Source organism: Spermophilus citellus (assembly GCF_964194105.1).
Source record: "Spermophilus citellus genome assembly, chromosome: 4".
Taxonomy (NCBI): Eukaryota; Metazoa; Chordata; class Mammalia; order Rodentia; family Sciuridae; genus Spermophilus; species Spermophilus citellus.
This window is the reverse complement of record NC_138185.1, coordinates 51,219,021-51,233,392: the sequence shown is the minus strand read 5'-3', so window position 1 is coordinate 51,233,392 and position 14,372 is coordinate 51,219,021.

The following is a 14,372-nucleotide window of genomic DNA, read 5'->3' as shown; positions in this document are numbered from 1 at the left end:
AAAGCTTGTTTTCTAGCATGGGGAATCGTTTGATGGTGGTACCATTCACTCTTTCTCTGACTCCCTTCTCTGTTCTTCCTTTCCCCCTTATTTCTTACTTAGAACAGAACACTTATTCAGCTCCAGATGTGCTTTAGGTATTGGGAGTAACCAGAAATACATGGAAACCACACAATCTTTGCATTTCAAGAACCCCTTCTCATCTGAGGCAGAACTGTGAAAAATTACCTTATGATTTGTTGGGAACTCCAATTGAGGGGCTCATGAGATATGAGGGAACTGCAAATAAGGATGTGTTCAACTGTTGGAGAAGAACAGAGATCTATGAGAGGAAGCCAAAAAAGGCTTTTGGTGAGTTCCTGATTTTTTTTTTATCTCCATATCAAACATTTGGAGAAGTGCATAGGTCAACACATGGAAAAACAGAGAAAATGCCATGTGCCAATTAAACAGCAAAGTGATTGGTGAAAGCCCTGGCTCTTTGGGTTGTAAGTGATGAGGGTTGAATACAGGGCACATGGAGACAAGTGTCAGGAGATGCCTAGTGGGTATGCAGATGGCATAGTGAAGAGAGGGAATTTGGTGAACATTATCTACACCCAGTTCATTGGTGTTATTTCATCTTGACTATGGGGTAAATGAATATTGTGATTCTATGAGCTTGGAGTTAACAGAGATCCAGTATTTTTCAATGGATCCACTGGAAGATATCTAGCATCCCCTTACTCATGGGTAAAATTCCTTTTGTAAAGAGAGTCAATGCTGAGATGAAAAATATGGATTTGAAGTAAAATATAGTTTGGAGAATTTCCAGTTCTGAGTAAGAGGAACTAACATATTACACTCTATCTTTCCCTCTGAATAAAGTATAAAAACTAGATGGGATAATCAATATAGTTATTTTACTAAAAAGTCGGTGATTCAGTGATAAGTGGTGTATTAGGAAAGAAAACCCAGAATTCCAAGTACCACCATCGACAAATTTCTTATTTTTTTCTCCGTTACTTATTAACCTGGCCTCAGTGAAGCCAGAAACTTGAAAATGAACATCAGAAAAAAAAGAGAAGACATGAGAGACATTCAAAGAAACCTGCTATCCTGTACTGTTTTATAGTTAGAGATAATGAGGTACATCCCCTAATTTTTTTTTCTGGACTCAGTCCGTAGCTTTCCATGCATAGATACATCATAAATAATATACTAAAAACCTAGCAAGATAAAGTGAGAGATTGACCACCATCCAGAGCTGGCCACTAGGTAATGTGTGCAAGATAGATCTGAAAGGCATTGCAAAGCTTTGAAAATGAAATTGACATTGAAAGCAAAACCCAAAGAAATGTGGATATAATTAGATCGATTGCTGCTAAAATTAAAAGATTACCCATTCTTATGGTATTTAAGCCCACCACAAAATCTTAGAACATAATTTTCAACATATCTGGGATATAACTAGGCACATGAAGAAAGAAAAAATTTCAAATTGCATAGAGACAAACAGTAGATTCCAGCACTAAGATTTTATAGATACTGGAATGACCTTACAAACTTTAAAGCAGCAATTATAAACATGTTCCAAGAAATAAATGGAAAGATGGAGTGTATCAACAATAAAAGAAGAAATAGAGTATGAAAACCATATTCTTATTCATTTCTTTTTTCTTTTTCTCTTTTGTAGTAGAGGGGATTGAATTCAGGACTTTATGAATGTTAGGCAAGACTTCTGAGCTATAGCCTCATCTCACAAAAATCATTCTTAATGGTAAAAGACTGGAAGTTTTCTTCCTAAGCTGAGGAACAAGGAAAGAGTTATGGTTTGCATATAGGATGTCCCCACAAAAACTCATGTAGCAATGCAGGAATGTTAGGAGGTGAAATGATGAGATTCTGAGAGCTATAACCTCATCAGTGGATTAATCCATTTGATGGATTAATCAATTGAATGGATTACTGGGTGGTAACTGTAGGCAGATGGGGCATAGCTAGAGGAAGTAGGTCACTGGGGGCATGTCTTTGGGAGTGATATATTGTCTCCCTACCCCCATTCATTCCTGGATGCCATGAGCTGAGAAGCTTTCCTCCAGCATAGAGTTCCACCATGATATTCTCCTTTACCTTGGGTCCAGAGTGATGAATCAGCTGATGTATTTACTGAACATCAGAAACTGTGAGACCAAAATAAACTTTTCCTTCCCTAGATTGTTCTTGTGAAGTATTTCTGTCACTGTATAAACAGCTCACCAACACAGAAATTGGTACTGAGAAGTTCCATCATGGTTGCAACTAACATTACCATGTAGTTCAGAAGACTTTGGAACTGGGTTACAGGACGATTTTGGAAAAGTTTAAAAAAAAAACTTTTCCAAAACAGAAAAGCCTTAGAATGTTACTTACATGGAGTTTAATGGGTGATTCTGATGAGAGCTCAGAAGGTTAGAATGCCAAGAGGAATGCAGATAGTAAAGACTATGCTAGTGAAATTTCAGAGGGACATGAGGACTCTATTGGGAACTAGACTAGAAGCTGTTTATGTTATATTCTGTTGAAGAACTTGTCTACATTTTGTCCATGTACTAAGACTTTCAGTGAGGCTGAATTTAAATGTGATGGAGTAATTGATGTGGTGGAAGAAATTTCAAGACAGCATAGCATTCAGGTAGTGGCATGAGTATTGTGGCAGTTTTTATCCAGATTTGCTATGAGAATAAAAAGGAAAAGGAAGACATGAAAGATTTGAAAAACTTGGAGTTTCGCTATAGAAGAAGCTTGTATAAAACTGGGGCTGAGGAAAGTGATTGTTGAAGAGATTACTATCACTAAAGAGAAACTAAGTACTTTGCACAGAGACAATAGGGGATACATCTTGAGGGCATCTCAGGAATCAACAAGAGCAGGTTCAATGGTGTACAGGGCAAACTTATGAGACCATGGGGTGGGGAACTCTGCTTGCACAAAAGTTCATGGGAAGTGGTTTCCCCCAAACCACTTCACTATGCTGAGCTTTTTGGAATTCAGAAACCACTGGAGCCACCACCCAAGGAGGCTTGGCCATTGATCAACCTGGTGGCAGACATTGACATCATCCATGTGGTTCTGATTATGCAGAATTGCAGCATGCTAGATATAGGGGTTCATGAAATCTTCCACTGAGATTTTAACAGAAGACCTGGAAGACCAGGCAAAATGTGGCAGGGTAGGAATTCCAGAGGAAAGCCCCCAAGAGGGCAATACATGAAACTTTGAAGGTGAATTAAAAGATGGAGTGGAGACTCCAGAGATTAACAGATGCTAGTAACATGGAACATTTGCTGAGGGAAATTGTTGGCTCTGTACAGAGTTAGCCTAAGAGAGAAGCCAGGTGACCTGCAACCAGAAATGCCTTAGAGGTAGCTTATTCAAGCCCTTTAGAGAGCACAGCTCACTTCCATGTCTCCTGAATGCCAGATGTGGAGCTACAGAGCTTGTTGGCCCAGCTTGGTATGAGTCTTGTTTTGGTGTCATTCTTTCTTTTTATGCCCATATTTTTCCATCTTGGAATAAAAATGTTTACACTGTGCCATTATTTAGTGGTTATATTTTATTTGATTTTGATTTTTATAGGAGCTCACTGCCATGAGTTTGCCTTGATTCTCATATGAGACTTTGGACTCAGACATTTGGGCAATGCTGAAACTGTTAAGACTGCGGAGATTCTTGAAGACAGACTAAATATATTTTGTATTGCAAAATGGACATAAGCTTTTGAGGGCCAGGGGAATAATGTTATCATTTGGATATAAGATGCTCCCCCACAAATTCATGTGGTAATGCAGGAATATTCAAAGGTGAAATGATTAGATTATGAGAGCTATAACCTCATCAGTGGATCAACCCATTTGATGGATTAATAATTTGAATAATTATTGGGTGGTAACTATAGGCAGGTGGGGGCATGGCTAGAGGAAGAGGGCATGCCTTCCTCTGTTTCCTGATTGATAGGACCTGAGCAGCTTTCATTCACCATGCCCTTCCACTTCCGACCCAAAGTAATGGAGTAGACTAACCATGGACTGAAATAATGAGCCTAAAATAAATATCTTCTCCTCTAAGTTCTTGTGGGGTGTTTTGTTCACGGTGATAAGAAGCTCACTAACATAATAAGGATGTCCATCCTCATAGATTCTATTAGAAGATAAATTAGAATACAGTGCAACAAGGCAAGCAAATAAGTAAGTAAATACATAAATGAAAATAAACTGAAGATGAAGAAATAAAAATTCCTTCAATTTCATATTACACATTTGTCTTTCATAGAAAATTCCATGGATTGTACAAATTTCTCCCAAAACTAATAATGGAATTTAGAGAAGTTACATAATACAAAGTCCATATTCATATCTCTGTCAGCTTTCTACTTCCAGAAATGAGCAATTGGAAACTGAAAATAAAATAAAACAAAAACTAATAATGAACAAAAACTAATAAAAATATATTTAAAACAGTGGTAACAAAATAAAACACTATTCTATCACTCCAGCCAAACATGTACAGTATTTTCATTTCACATACAACATAATGTTGATCAAATAAATCAGGTAGATACAAACAAATATGATCAGCAAATATCTGATGACGTTCTAATGAGAAACTAATGGACAATGATATTTAAAGTCAATTTAGAAACATATGTAGCACAGAATAGTGGAGAAAGGATAATCCATTTTATTATATAATGATGACTTGAAAAATAATGAAATAATCTTGACCTATCACCTCATATCATATATAAAACCAATCCCAAATGGCTTTTCAATTTACAAAGTGAAGAAGAAATGATAAGACTTCTAAAAATAGCATAGGAAATTATGTTTATTACTTTTTGGTAAGAAAAAATTATTTAAAAATACAAAAAAATAAAAGCTATTAAAAATTTTACTATACTAAAATCAATCATTTATATTCCATAAAAATTAAAGTACGTGAAGCAGAAAAGACAGAATTTGTAGTATTTATAATATACATCAAAGCTAAAACTTCAAAAGAACTTCTAAAGATTCATTAGAAAAATACAGAAAACCCAATTTTAAAAAATGAGGAAATATCTTGAACGGAAGTTTTATTGGCATGTTCACCCAAATGCCCCCCAATATATGAAAAAGTAATCAGTTTTATTAGTCAACAAGAAAAAGCAAATTAAAATCACTAGATATTGTAACTTTCCCTGCTCCCAAATGGTGAAGAGTTAATGAGGTTATGGAATGACAGAAACTCTCATGCATGCATTTGGAGACAGAACTCTTGCAGTTTCCATTAGACCTGACAAATTAATTACATTTGTACATATAATATCTCCACACCATGCACCAAAATATTTATGCAAATTTTCATAACTGTGCTATTCATAATAATAAAAAACTGGAAGCCATCCAAATATTTATCATTAGTAGAATAATACATTCCATCAGTCATACCATAAAATACTTTAAATCCATGAAAAATAATAAACAACTTCTATATACTATTACATGTACTAGTCTCCCACATGTAATGTATATTCCAAGATGCCAAACACAAAATAGAATAGACTATAGATTTCCTTTATATAGAGTCCATAACTGATAAGAGTCTATGTTGATAGATATAATGGCAATGGATATCTTTGTAGGGTGAGCTGGTACAGGAAGGCAGTACTAGGAGGGCTTTGGGAATGTTGGTAATACTTTACTGCTACGACTTGGATTTAATTACAAGAATATGTTTAGTTTGCAAAAATTCTTTGAGGTATAATAGAATTTATGCACTTTTCTCTGTGTGTTATACTGCAAATAAAATTTTATTAAAATGTGCCATATTCTCATTTTTTAAAGTACAAAAATTGTTTGAAATATATATTGAAAACTCTCTTCCTTACTTTTACCCCTACCATACTTCATTCCTTAGTGAAGCCAAATTATTTTCAGAATTATAAGGAATAGTGACTCTAAATTTACAATAGTTTAGAGACCTCAAAACTTTACAGGTATATATTTACCCTTGGATAACCATTGTTTTTATTGTTAAGTAATAAGATATCTGTAATTTTAGTTGTTATTTTAATAAAATATTTAAAAATAATATTTCTAGCTCTGCTTGATTTGGTTATTTTTATAATTATTTTAGTTTTTTTTAAAAAACAACTACATTGAGTTCTTTAGTTGTGCAAAAATAATATAAACTAATTGTAAAAAATCAAAGTACAGAAGTATATAAAGAAGAAACTAATAATTCCTCTCTCCTTCCCTTTCCATTTCTCTGTGTAATGCCTACACTTTTCTTAAACAAATATAAATAAATATACTTATATAGCTTTCTCTATATATGGCTTGGATTTTAATGTCCCCCTAAGCCACGTGTTGAAAGCTTTCTTACCATAGGCTCAAAGTGACACGTTCAAGTGACCATAGCCTGAAACCTCTGAAACCATGAGCCAAAACAAACCTTTCTTCCTTTTAAGGTGATTTTCTTAGGCATTTTGTCAAAACAGCAGAGAGCTAACACAGCCTCCTGTTTCTTACACAAATGACATGAAATCAACCAAATTACGATCCAGCTTTCTTTTTCACTTAATCATGGGTATAATCAATACATATGAAATTAATATTTTTTTCAATAGTTGCATAATTGTCCATCATGGAGCAGATTAAGGAATGCCATAAATTATTTGCTAATCATTCTGTTGAGAAGTCTAATGTCCCTCTCTTTAAACCTTGGCTATTCTTGATGATTTCTCTCACCAATTGAATGAGGCAAAAGTCATGCTGCTTAGAGTTTCTGCTTTGGTCTCTGGGAACCAGGTGCCATGCTGTGAGGAAGGCCAAAGGGTTCCATGGATAAGCTCACTTGGAGGAGCCAGGCACAGAAGATCCAAAGCTCCCAGGCATAGCCCTAGCAAAATATCTAATCACAAGCCAGCACCAACTTACCAGCTATGAGTGAGCTCTTTTTCTCAGTAAATCCTCCAGCTGCAGGGAGACATTTCAGGTGATGTTGCACACAGAGGTATACTGTTCCTGTCAACCTCCACTCACATTTCACATTCATGAGAAAAATAAGTTATGCTTACCGTTTTAATCCTCTAAGCTTGGGGAGGTTTGTTATATATTAATAAGTAACCAGAGGATATAAAATTGGAATATTATAATCTCACTCATGACTTACCCATGACACTACATATAAACACTTTAATTGTTTTCAAGGAACCCTTCTCCCCAAATTTCTAATAATCCTGTAACAAATATTTTTGTCTATTTGTCAATCTCTGGGATTTATTATTGCTGCAGGAATCTTTTTAACTGCATTTGATGGTTTTATCTCATGCTGCTGTTTTTTCTTCAAATGTATTATAATTTGTGTTTTGTGATTTATGGAAAATGCATAATATTTGGAGTGTTTCTAAGCTTTTAGGCTTGCCACGATACTCTGTCAATACTTATTCTGTTTTAAAATTTTTGATGTTTTTTTACTAGTGACAGATGTAGACTTTTCTCACAAATGAAGGAGATTTTTAACAAAATCAACAGAATGAGTCATGACATTCTTTAAAACATAATCTTTTTTTTTTTTGAGAACCCTCAATTGCCACCTTGCTACATTTTGCAAAAACACTTGCATATTTTAGAAAAACTAGTACAAGCAGCAAACACAACAATCCCTTGAAAATGCTTTCTGAGATTGCAAAATATTGGTCCTTTATTGTTTAGGATATATTTGAAGGAAGAAACACTGCATTGCTTCCTCTCTACTCTCCACTGAGAAAATCAGTATTTTGCCAATTTTTTTTAAACTTTCTTCCCTCATTTTGAAGGTGATTTCAAAGCACCAGACTGGCAGAGCTGCGCAGAGGGTCTAATTTCAACAAAATGTGTTTTCTGCTCTCAGATATGACACATCAGAACTGATTTGGGACTTGCTGTGGCATTAGAGCAAGCTCATGCTAGATTGTCAAGCTCCATATGAACTAATGGCTTGAGTTACTTGTAAACTCATTTGATTCTTATTATTCTGGTATTTTAAACATGAGTGTATAAGAACAGACTTTTACTGGTGCTTACCTCTCCACTGAAGGACACCATGGGTTAGGACTCCATGATCATATAGGAAATAAAGGACCCACAGAGTCAGGGGAGTTGCTTGCCAGGCTTACAAGGTGATATTTCCCTCAATACATTGATACAATAAAAACTCGTGTTTCTCCATCCCAGCATTTTTATCAGCAAGTGGGGTAAAGAGCCATCTCTCCATGATAGTTCCTCTAATTGAGATTATAGGATCACAAGTAAAAGAATCCCAAAGTATTCATTTGTAATGACTGAGAAACACACACATATCAGCAGCTTATCTCTTTTTCTATGATGCTCTATACTGGAATGTAATAGCTATGGCAACCACTAAAGAATCTCAACAGAGAAATATGCATAGAATACTATAGATAAATCAAAATGGAATTGTAAAAAATGTTCCAATTACCCTTAGGAAAGCAGAAAGAAAAAAAACCAGAGAAATGAAAAAATAGGGGGGGGAGCAAGATAAAAAATTAAAAGACAGACTTAAACCTTAACATATCAGTAATTGCATTGAATATAAGTTGTGTTAATATACTAGTTAAAGGGCAGAGATTTACAGAGTAGCAAAAAATGACCCAACTACTAGCCAACTATAAGAAATTCACTTCAAATATGACAATAAAGCTAGGTGGAAAGAAAAGGATGAGAAAACATTACATGCAAAAACATTGATCCAGAGAAAGCTGAAGCAGACACAGAATCATAAAGAACAGACTTTAAATAAAATTGATAACGGGTAGACAGGGACATTTCATAATGCTACAAGGGTCCATCCACCAAGAAGACATAGTAATCCTAAGTGCGTGCACCAAACAATGGAGCTGCAAAAAAATGAGAAGGAAAACCTGATAGAACTTGAAGGAGAAATAAGCACAATTATAATGGGAGACTTCAACACTCCTTTCTTAACAGTTGGTAGAACAATACTGTCAGCAAAGATGTAATCCACACTTAGACATCACCCCACCTAACAACAGCAGAGTACGTTTTCTTCTCAAGCACCCTGGAACATCTGCCAACACTGTAACCTAGCCATTAGATGAACTTCGACAAATGTAGAATAATTGAAATCACACAGAGTTTATTCTAGAAATAACTAACAGAAAGGTAACAGAAAATCTGCAAACACTTGGAAACTGTATAACACACTTATAAATAATCTGAGGTTCAAAGAGAAAATATCAAGAAAAAAATTTAAAAATATACTGAGTCTAATACAAACACATCTCATAAAAACTTGTGAGATGGAAACTTGTACTTCCAGAAAGAGGTAGTTTTCCTCCCATGCAAGGCAGCTAAAAATTCCCAAATAATATATACAAAGCAAACAAGACAATTCTGAAAACTGAAGGGGAAAGGAAGATAAGTTAGGGATCTTGGTTGCCTAAGACTGACATGCTGGGGAGTTCCTTGGGTTTTCATTTTACCTTGTATTTGCCACACTGAGAGCTAGAGAAACCAACAACCTGAGAACATCAATGGGAATCAGACAAAAAGAGCTGTAGCCAGACAACCAGGAAAGGGATGGCCATGCAAGACAGAATATTTTTAGACAATTACCATCCTACTTCAGCAAAACTCTACAGAAACACCAGCAGCCCCAGCCCTACCTGTGAATAGCAAAGGCCGACTGTGAGCTGTAGCTTCCACCCTTCTCAGTTTTAACAAGACATAACTGCTTCCCCCACTCACAGGAGGTGTGGTGGAGGGGCATTGACAGAGAAGGCCAAGTGGGAGGTCAGAACTATCGTCCATGACCAGCGCTAATGAGATTTCATCCACTGGTAGCCAGTGGAGGCTGTGTGGGGATCTGTAATAAGGCACCTGGCTCTTCCCTCTCTCTTTTTACTACAGTGGTATCGGTGTAGACATAGCAGAGAACTGGAGCTTCCACCCTTACAGAGCAGTAGTGAGAAACCCATCTTCATTGTGTATCTACACAATCCAGAGATCAAGTGGGAATCTCAACTTTTCCCTAACCTTAAATAGTACTGAGCTGGAGCCCCCTTCCATCTGTGGAAGTGGGGCCAGAGGAAGTCAGCCAAAACTAAGAATTAAATAATATTCAGTCTTGTAACATAAATACCTCAACTGTCCAGATTTTGTTGAAAATCACTCATTGTACGAAGAACTGAGAAAATTTTAACTCAAATGAATAAAAACATTAATAGTATTAGTCTGTTTTACTTTTTGCTGCTATGACAAAATACCAGAGGCTTGGTAATTTATTGACAATAGAAATTAATTTTCTCACAATTCTGGAATGGAGCAGTCCAAGATCAAGATTCTGGTATCTGATGAGGGTCTTTTTTTTTTTTTTTTAAAGAGAGAGGAAAGGGGGGGAGAGAGAGAGAGAGAGAGAGAGAGAGAGAGAGAGAGAGAGAGAGAGAGAGAGAGAGAGAGAGAGAATTTATTTATTTTAGTTCTCAGCGGACACAACATCTTTGTTGGTATGTGGTGCTGAGGATCGAACCCGGGCCGCACGCATGCCAGGCGAGCGCGCTACCGCTTGAGCCACATCCCCAGCCCTGATGAGGGTCTTTTTGCTGTGCCCTTCTGGTTATACTGGAACATGACAAAAGAGGCAAACACTGCATCTTCACATGGTGGAAGGCAGAAGGACAAAAAGGGAAAGGAAGTCCTGGTTAGTTCCCTTCCCTGTAATGAGGCACCTGGCCTTATTACAGGGAAGGGAACTAACTCATGGGAGGCCCTACCTCTTACTACTGTTGCATTAGGAATTAAGTTTCAACATGAATTTGGGAGGGCCACACAAAAATTCAAACTATAGAAACACCAATACAAGGATGACACAGATGTTAGAATTTTCTTTTCAACTTGGACACCACATTCCCTGCATAGGACCCCCTGTAGTGCAGAAGGTCATCTGATTGTCACATTATTTGCTTGTTCTCAGAGATTACACTACTGAACCACCTGTGTCTCAAAGTCTGAAAACAATAGTATTTCATCTACTTTTCCAGCTGGAGGTTAAGTGCAGAATTGTTACTTGGTCAGAGCAAGAGGTGGGCCTGTGTGTTGTATCAACCTCCCAGATGTCCCTAGATAGTGAGAGAAGGAAGAAGTTTGACATAGCTTTTACCTATTACTTTCTAAGTTCACCAGTGAAACAGAGTGGATCACTAAAGCTCTCATAAAAAAAAATGAATTAGTAAGCCAAATGCTCCTCACATCAGCTGTGATCTGGGGCATCTACTTGCCCGGGATCCATCAGCTAGGGTGTGGCAGAGTAGAAAGCTAGGTACCTTTCCTCAGCATCTGCACCAGGCCAGGACCTTCTCTCTCTCTCTCTCTCTCTCTCTCTCTCTCTCTCTCTCTCTCTTAGGAAATTGCCTTCTCATTTCACACAGGGAGAAGCTGTGGTTCACAGGCTGAGGTCTAGCTGCCCCATTTTCTGGCTCAGAGCTTCTGCCACCTTCAGAGTGAATGAGCTGCCCTGGGCAGCTGCCTTCCCCCAGCACTGTGTGTAGTAGTCCCCATTAACTGTGGGTTTGGTTTCTGTGATCAACCATGGTCTGAGAATACAATGTGTTGTATCTTTCAAGACAGAGAGACCACATTCAAAAATTCATATTATGGTGTATTGTTATTACTATTCTATTTCAATATGGTCATTAATATCTTGCTGTACCTGATTTATAAATTAAATTTATAATACATTTATCATAGGTATGTATGTCTAGAAACAAACGCAGTATATATAGGATTTGGTTACTATCAGTGGTTTCAGGCATCCACTGGATTGAATGCATCTCCTGAGGATAAGGGCGATTACTAAATACACTTTGGAGGGGTAGATGGCAAAGGCCAGGCAAGAGTTTACCAGACAATTCCTTGGAGTCTGATATCCACAACACCCCAGCAAAGTTTTTTAAGGTTATCATCCTTCATGCTGAGCAATTCTAGAAAGGTTTAGCCCCTCATCAGGATGGAAGGGTGTTATTGTTTGAATGTGAAGTGTCTCCTAAAAGCTCATGTGTGAGACAATGCAAGAAGGTTTAGAGGAGAAATGATTGGGTTTTAAGAGTCTTAACCCAATCAGTGGATTAATCCCCTGATAGGGATTAACTGAGTGAAAGCTGAAATGGTAGGGTGTGGCTGGGGGAGGTGGGAATTGGGGATGTGGCTTTGTATCTGGTCAGTGGAGACCCCTCTCTCTGCTTCTGATCATCATGTGAGCTGCTTCCTTCTACCATACTCTTCAATCATGATATTCTGCCTCAACTGAGCCCCGAGGAGTAGAGCCAGCTGTCTATGAATTGAGAACTCTGAAACCGTGAGCTCTCAAATACACTTTTCCCCCTCTACAATTGTTTAGTCACAGCAGCAAAAAATCTGACTAAAACAAGGGGCTGCTGGCTGGGATAGAGAGGGCAGGCTTATTAATCCTTCTGGTTTGGGAAAGGAGCTAGGAGCCTCATCTTCTGTTCTGGGAGATTTGAGAAGGCCACGCAGACTGAAGCTATTCCTACAAGTAGTGTGTATCTTGGGCCTGCAGAGAGGAAAGTATTTAAGGTGGGTTGATTGCCAGCATTCCTGAAATGTCTTTTGAATTCTATGTCTTGCCATGGGGACTCTTGCTTCCAGGAATCTAGTATTCTTGCTCCCTACCTGTGCCACCAAAGTTACCCAAGTAGGGTCCCCAAGCCCACTGCAGGCTCTGATGGAACTGCTAGATCTCATGAGCATGGGAAAGGAGGGACCCAGGGTGACCCAGAACGCAGCAAGCTAGGGGTGCCCCTGTACCTAAAGCTAGGAGGGGAGAGCTGTAGCTAACGTTGTTGCTTATACGCAGCTGCTGGGGAGTTGCTGAAGGAGGGATGTATTTAACAGTCTCACTCATTGGTTCAGGCAGTAGTAAACAACTACCAACCATGAGTTCACTCTTACAAGGTTTCCTGATGAGGAACACGTTCACCTGGGCCTGAAGAGCAAATCATCATCATGACCTACATACAGATCTGTACATTATTGATTTTTCTATCAGGGCAAGCAAAGAATTCTACACAAATCATTCAGAATGCTTAAGGCATTACCACACTTGCTGGATTCTGGTGCTGTGATTTTCCTTTGGGCTAAATTTTTGGATCTGAAACAAGCTGTGGAAGATGGTCAGTCAGAGATACCTTACTCTCTAGCGTCACCTAATGGCCAAAAGTTTCAACTGCAATTCAGAAAGCCCAGCAGAGGAAAGAGATGGGGAGGGAGGGATTTTGAAGGGTAGGTGAAGAAGAGCGTTCCTAGGAAAATTTGTTTCCTACTTTCTGAACTTTAAGAGATAAGCGTGTATGCCCAATGTCAACTCAATTATATGGTCTATCTCTGAGTCTTCCCAGACTTTGCTGATAGAAATGTAAAATGGAATAGCTCTATGGAGATAACTGGCAATATCTAGCAAAATCCCGTGTGCCTTTGCCCTTTAACCCAGTAATCAGGAAACCATGCAAAAGATTCTCTGGCAAAAAAAAAGACATAAAGTATATTTGGGCTACACTTCATATTTTCTATAGTAAAAAGACTCAGTATGACTCAAATGTCCATTAACAGGGACCTGACTAAATATACCCTCCTACATCCACACATAGAATGACAACCACTGTGGCCTAGGATATGCAGCATTAAACAATGATCTGTAAGCCACAGTGCCTTAGCCACAGATTTGTTACATCTTCATGGACCCTGTCTTCACTATCTGCATCATGGCTACCCATTGGGAACAAGGGACAAAAAGCATGGTTAAGGATTCTCCTCCTCACATTTCATTGCTCAAAGCCAACTTTATGTGCTGACATTTTTCTGGCACCTATGTCAGGCATGTGTTCCTACTGAATGCCTAGCACGTGTGACTGCTGTTGTTTGCCCGACTGTGTGTCTCTGGCTTTGAGTACTCAGACTGTGTATTTAGTGTTATATGTTGATTTTGTGTACCAGGTTCTGTGTGTCTGCCTTTGTTTTCCCAGCGTTGTATGGCCAACATTTGTGTTCAGTGTGTGTTTCTGTGTGCTCCTGCCCTATGCTAGCATGTGTGCCTGGCATCATGTGCCCAGGGCAGTGCCTGGATTTGCATACCCAGAATGGTGTGCCTGACCTTGTAACCTGGGCCTGTGTCCTGTATTGTCTGCCAGCCTGAGTGCCCAAATTGTCGCTGACACTGTGTCCCTACTCCTTTGTGCCTGTTGTATATGCCCAACATCATGTGCCCAGTGTTGCTTACCTGGCTTTGTATGCCCAAGATGCATGCCTGGTGTGTGAATGTAGCATTGTTTGCCTGAG